This window comes from Salvelinus namaycush, chromosome 18 (genome assembly GCF_016432855.1).
Source record: "Salvelinus namaycush isolate Seneca chromosome 18, SaNama_1.0, whole genome shotgun sequence".
NCBI classification, from domain to species: Eukaryota; Metazoa; Chordata; class Actinopteri; order Salmoniformes; family Salmonidae; genus Salvelinus; species Salvelinus namaycush.
The window spans coordinates 37,451,499-37,458,998 of NC_052324.1; the positions used below are offsets into that span (position 1 = coordinate 37,451,499).

At 40.6% G+C, this 7,500-nt stretch overlaps 1 protein-coding gene across 2 annotated transcripts in view; it reads right to left on the reverse strand.

Annotated features, from left to right (window-relative positions):
- LOC120063413 (kremen protein 1-like) overlaps positions 1-7,500 on the reverse strand; it is a 118,656-nt gene that overhangs the window by 110,399 nt on the left and 757 nt on the right. The gene's annotated exons all lie outside the window — the stretch shown is intronic.

The following is a 7,500-nucleotide window of genomic DNA, read 5'->3' on the forward strand; positions in this document are numbered from 1 at the left end:
CCAATACTTCCCACAGGTGTGTCAAGTTGTCTGGATGTTCTTTGGGTGGTGGACCATTCTTTATACACACGGGAAACAGCAGCCAGATATGGTATAATCAGAGCAGGAGAGAGCAGTGAGGTAGCCAGATACAGGAGCTTTCAGTCAATGAAACCTGGACTCAGCAGAGTCAGTCTGGACTGGCAAGGGAATCCATTTGTAAACAGTCTCCTCCTTCTCTTCACCACGGCACCGGTCCAAAGTCATTATGGGGAAGAAATAATCTACCGGTTGGTAGCTGCCTACAGTTATTTCTGAATAGCCTTCAATAAGCACAGATAGAAAAGGATACACATTCATGAACACACACACACATTGCATGCATATACAAAGGAGCACAAGCACACACACACACTGCACACACCCCATACTTACTGACACTAGTCCAAATTCCACTATTTGATGTGCTTTTTATCTAAATGCAGCTTATGTCAGAGGATCATGCTAGTGTTTCATATACAGCACATCAGATCAGTTAACATGAAACCTCAGTGCTCTCTCTGAGAAGACGAGAACACACCAAACACTCCTGGTGTAGTCATGATGAGGTCTGGACTGGTGTAGTTATGATGAGGTCTGGACTGGGGTAGTTATGATGAGGTCTGGACTGGTGTAATTATGATGAGGTCTGGACAGGTGTAATTATGATGAGGTCTGGACTGGTGTAATTATTATGAGATCTGGACTGGTATAATTATGATGAGGTCTGGACTGGTTTAGGCATGATGAGGTCTGGACTGGTGTAGTTATGATGAGGTCTGGACTGGTGTAGTTATGATGAGGTCAGGACTGGCATAGTTATGATGAGGTCTGGACTGGTGTAGTTGTGATGAGGTCTGGACTGGTTATGATGAGGTCTGGACTGGTGTAGTTATGATGAGGTCTGGACTGGTTTAGGTATGATGAGGTCTGAACTGGTGTAGTTATGATGAGGTCTGGACTGGTGTAGTTATGATGAGGTCTGGGCTGGTTTAGGTATGATGAGTAGGTAGGGCGACAGGTAGCCTAGTGGTTAAGAGCGTTGGGCCAGTAACCGAATGGTTGCTGGATCGAATCCCCAAGCCGACTAGGAGAAGGAAAAAAAGTTGATGTGCCATTGAGCAACGCACTTAACCCTAATTGCTAAATTACTTAAATGTAGATCATGCATTTGTCTATATCACTAGAGACTTCTTGGCAAACCCACAGGACAAGATAAATAATAGCCTACCTAACACGAACTTTTGTTCAATCATTTCCAAACGCAATAAAATGTTGCTCCAGATATGTGTCATCCACATCACCAGGATGTAATTCTGACAGGTCTTCTGCTGCTCTTTTTCATCAGATATTCCCGACCCGTTCTTCCATTTATCCTCTTTCTAAATGTCACAGCCCTCATCAGAATCAGACTGCTGCCTGAAAACCAATCCGCTTGCTTTTTATGCAAATGTTTTCACTAATGCAATTGGAAAGAATTGAGGCTGACTCTCAGGAGAAGACAACGCTGTTTCTTCACAACTCGTTAATAGCAGTTGCACCCCCCCACCAGCACAGAAAGAGATGCCTCCCTATAAACTACTACAATATAGTTCTACTATAATTACTGTAGTATTACTATTATAGTACTTCTATAGTACAATTAGGTATTCACCAACAATACACTAAAATATAGTGTAGAATAGAAACATGTATAAGGAGATGTCAATAATCTGTTAAACTGTGTGTATTTAATACTGCCAGTCAACCTCTCCAGTTTGATTTGAGAAGACGATGTGGTGTGTTCGTATGTTAAGCACTAGGCAGTTAGTCAACAGGACACCTATCCAGAGCAGCGCTGCGGGCCACAAATCTCCAAAATGTTAAGGCCATCCCAAATCCCCCGAACACCAACGCCAACAACAGAATCATTCACTGCAGCTTAACCGGCTCCTGCTTATACACAGGGCCCGACAAACACACCCCGCACACGCAAACATTACCAGGCTTTCAGCACAAACTCAATTACACCTTCACTGTGACCGCTTTGACATGAAACGACTTCCATTTAAGTGTACGTGTGTCAAGTGCTTTGGCGGCAGCCAAGCAAACGCTCGCTCTTTCCCATCTCTCTGCGCTGGGCCCTTGGTTGTTTGGAGAGGAGAATGGTATGCGGGATTCCAAGCGGCTGAGCCCATTTCTAAAGCACTCAGAGACACACTCAGCTCAGTGAAACAGTGTGTGTCTTCCAAATGGCACCCTATTCCATTCATAGTGCACTACTTTTGACCAGGGCCCTATGTACTGTAGTGCACTGCGAAGGGAATAGGGTGCCATTTGGGATCCGTCCATGGTGACGAGGAGGAGTGTTTAACTTTTTATGGCTGCAGGGGCAGTATTGAGTCGCTCTATTTAAGGTGCCCATTTCAAACGGCCTCGTACTCAATTCTTGCTCGTACAATATGCATATTATTGTTATTATTGGATAGAAAACACTCTCTAGTTTCTATAGCCGTTTGAATTATGTCTCTGAGTGGAACAGAACTCATTCTACAGCACTTTTCCTGATATGGAGTGAGATTTCAGAAATCTTGGCCCCTGCTCCCAGGTCAGTTCATAAGTCCCTGTGAATGCTATGATGCTACAAACACTGCCTACGCCTTCCTCTAGATGTCAGTAAGAGGTGACAATTTGAATGGAGTCGATTGCGCAATCAGGGCCTGTATAAAAGCCCAAAGACCGGATGTACCGTTCTTTTCCTGCTGCGCCTGACGCACGATGTACGTCGGACCTGCTCTCTTTCCAAGCTTGGGTTTAGCCAGTAATATTTCGCCGGTCATGTTTTTACTCGTTATAGGTGTTAAAAACATCATAAGGTAGTTAATTTAAACCATTTTATAGCAATTTATATCCGTTTAGTGCGATTTTGAGGCATTGCTTTGTGTTGCACTTTGAAGCGCCGGGCACATTTCGGGGTCCCGGTCGAACGTTAGTGGGCATTTCGACGGACAAGAGGACATCTTTCGACCAAAAGAAGATTAGACCCAAGAAAGGATACATTGCCCAAGATTCTGATGGAAGATCACCTCATAGTAAGAAATATTTAAGATGATAAATCGTTGTTCTGTCGAAAAATTTTAAACGCATATTCCGCCATTTTCTTTGGTATAGCTTCGCTTGGCGAACCCTGTATTGCACAGTAAGGATAATTTTAGAAATGTAATTCAGCGATTGCATTAAGAACTAATTTGTCTTTCGATAGCTGTCCAACTTATATTTTTTTAGTCAAGTTTATGAATAGTTAATCATGAGACAAGATCACTGCTAAAGATGGCGCCCGACATTTTCAGGCTAGTTTTGCTAGTATTGGCATTGTATAACCACGTTTTTTTTGTGGCTAAATATGCACATTTTCGAACAAACTCTATATGTATGTTGTAATATGATGTTACAGGAGTGTCATCGGAAGAATTCTGAGAAGGTTAGTGAAAAAATTAATATATTTTGGCGATGATTACGTTATCGCTCTCTTTGGCTTGAATCAATGCTCGGGTAACGTTTGCACATGTGGTATGCTAATATAACGATTTATTGTGTTTTCGCTGTAAAACACTTAGAACATCTGAAATATTGTCTGAATTCACAAGATCTGTGTCTTTCCATTGCTGTGAGCTGTGTATTTTTAAGAAATGTTTTATGATTAGTAATTAGGTAATTCTCGTTGCTCTCTGTATTTATTCTAGTCGAGTTGTGATGGTGGGTGCAATTGTAAACTATGATTTCTACCTGAAATATGCACATTTTTCTAACAAAACCTATCCTATACAATAAATATGTTATCAGACTGTCATCTGATGAGGTTTTTTCTTGGTTAGTGGCTATCAATATCTTTATTTGGCCGAATTGGTGATAGCACCTGATGGAGTAAGAAACTGATGGAGTTAGAAAAGTGGTGTCTTTTGCTAACGTGGTTAGCTAATAGATTTACATATTTTGTCTTCCCTGTAAAACATTTTAAAAATCTGAAATGGTGGCTTTATTCACAAGATCTGTATCTTTCATTTGGTGTCTTGGACTTGTTAATGTGTGAAAGTTAAATATTTTAAAAAAATATTTTTTTGAATTTCGCGCCCTGCACTTTGAGCTGGATGTTGTCATAGGTGTACCGACCTCGGGCTTGCAGCCATAAGAGTTAAGCCTCAGGTATCTATTTCCCTTCAACACCTGGCACACATTAGGCTTGCAGGTATAAGTACATAGTGTATATAATGAAACAGAAATATAAAACGCAACATGTAAAAATGTCAAAGGTTTTACTGAGTTACATTTCAAATAAGGAAATCAGTCAATTGAAGTAAATTCATTAGGTCCTAATCTATGGATTTTACATGACTGGGAATACAGATATGCATCTGTTGGTCACAGATACCTTAAAAAAAAAAGTAGGGGCGTGGATCAGAAAACCAGTCAGTATCTGGTGTGACCACGATTTGCGTCACGCAGCGCGACACATCCCCTTCACGTAGAGTTGATCAGGCTGTTGATTGTGGCCTGTGGAATGTTATCTCACTTCTCTTCAATGGCTGTGTGAAGTTGCTGGATATTTGCGGGAACTGGAGCGCGCTGTCGTACACTTTGATCCAGAGCATCCCAAACATGCTCAACAGGTGACATGTCTGATGAGTTATGCAGGCCATGGAATAACTGGGACATTTTCAATGTCCAGGAATTGCAACATCTTGCTGAAACATGAGGTGTTGGTGGCGGATGAATGGCATGATGTGGCGGCAGGTAGCCTAGTGGTTAGAGCATTGGACTTGTAACCGAAAGGTTGCAAGATCGAATCCCTGAGCTGACAAGGAAAAAATATGTTGTTCTTCCTCTGAACAAGGCTGTTAACCCACTGTTTGTAGGCCATCATTGAAAATATGAATTTGTTTTTAATGGACTTGCCTAGTTAAATGAAGGTAAAATTAAAATAAATGACAATGGACCTTCAAACTGTGTTTGTTGTGCGTAGCTTATGCCTGCCCATACCACAACCCCATGATGGAGCACTCTGACACATGATGGAGCACTCTTCGCAACCTTGACATCAGCAAACCCCTCACCCACACGATGCCAAACACGTGGTCTGTGGATGTGAAGCCGTTTGGACGTACTACCAAATTCTCTAAAATGATGTTGGAGGTGGCTTATGGTAGAGAAATGAACATTACGTTCTCTGGTAATAGCTCTGTTGGACATTCTGGCAGTCAGCATGCCAATTGCATGCTCCTTCAAAACTTGTGGCATTATGTTGTGTGACAAAACTGCACATTTTAGAGTGGCCTTTTATTGTTTCCAGGCCCCAGCACAAGGTGCACCTGTGTAATGACCATGCTGTTTAGTCAGCGTCTTGATATGCCACACCTGTCAAGTGGATGGATTATTGTTGGCAAAGGAAGCATGCTCACTAACAGGGATGTAAACAAATTTGTGCACAGAAATTGAGAGAAATAAGCTTTTTGTGCATATGCAAAATGTCTGATGTCTTTTATTTCAGCTCATAACACATAGGACCAACACTTTACATGTTGTGTTTAAATGTTTGTTCAGCCTAGTTACAGTAGAGAGGACAGACAACCCTATCTGTACTGTACAGGAGACAAGATATGAGGACAATTGGCTTCAGCATAAATTCAACTTGTATGATTGGCAAGTCGGAAAACTGGTGTGTGTGTGCGTGTGTTGTGTAGACTCATAGTGTGAAATATTTATTCTACGTGATCTAAATGTATTTGGGGCAAAACATCCAAAAGAGAGAGAACACCATCATCATCAGAGTCGCTCTGTGACAAAAATGCAGCAGCAGAAAACTAAGATCAGAATAGATTTTCCGGATGCAAAGGATGTATATAATGTCTATACCCAATATCTACTGTATATGGTGCTCCCAAGTGGCGCAGCGGTCTAAGGCACTGCATCTCACTGCATCACTACAGACACCCTGGTTCAAATCCAGGCTGTTTCACAACTGAATGTGATTGGGAGTCCCATAGGGTGGGGCACAATTGGCCCAGCGTCGACCGGGTTTGGCCGGTGTAGGACGACACTGTAAATAAGACTTTGTTCTTAACTGACTTGCCAAGTAAAATAAATGTTTTAAATATACCCAATATGTATATGGGGCTCCCAATACCCATTATATATGCTGTATACCCAATATCTAGATACCCATTATATATACTTTATACCCAATATCTAGATATCCATTATATATACTGTATACCCAATATCTAGATACCCAATATATATACTGTATACCCAATATCTAGATACCCATTATATATACTGTATACCCAATATCTAGATACCCAATATATAGACTGTATACCCAATATGTAGATACCCATTATATATACTGTATACCCAATACCTAGATACCCATTATCTAGATACCCATTATATAGACTGTATACCCATTTTATATATACCCAATATCTACATTCCCATGATCTTTATACACCATATCTAGATACACCATATCTAGACACCCATTATCTAGATTTCCATTATCTATATACCCAATATCTAGATACACCATATCTAGATACCCATTATCTTGATACACCATTATCTAGATACCCATTGTCTAGATACACCATATCTAGATACCTGATATCTATATGCACCATATCTAGATACCCATTGTCTAGATACCCAATATCTACAGTATATACCGAGGGTATATAGATAACCTACAGTTTACATATACTGAAGGTACTGTGGATAGGGGTTTTCTCTCCATCACAGCTTAACGAGGGGGAATACCATAGCTGTAAATACATTGTTAATGCATACTGTTGGTACACATGGGAGCACTTACGCACGTAGCTCAGATGGCCAAACCTCTCATTGGAATAAAAGAGTATAATTAAGATGTTTTTTTGTAGTTTTTTTTTTAAGGAAAGCATGAGGATTTGCTGTTTAAACACAACACAAATTACAACATAAGAGAAGTTTGGTTTATGTGGTCGTCATTATTAAATTATTCAAATAATTATACTCCTAACAAATTATTTTTAAACGGAATAGGCTACAGTTCCATGATGTGTGTAATCTGGGAAGAGAGTTTCCCTGCAGTGTTATGTTCGATGTTTCAGCCTGAATGGAAAATTGAAATTGGCATGTTGGATATCAGACGATGTATTATAAGGAAGGCTTCAAGTTCATGTTCTGGAAGGGGGGGGGGGGGTGGTCCGGGTTTCACTGTGGGGTGTCCACATTGTATTACAATGTAGCAAACTGAATGAATTCATAAGGAATTAAATAAACGACAGACTGACTCCTGCCCGCTGTCTGTCAACCCACAGCCTTGGACAACACTGCATCATTAGCCCACTGGATTATAATGATTGCATTTAATTGAGGTATAGCCTTTATATAATCATATATATATTTTATAATAATGTCAAAGAACGAACACTTCTGTGGTAGGCAATAAAAAAGCGCCATCGATCA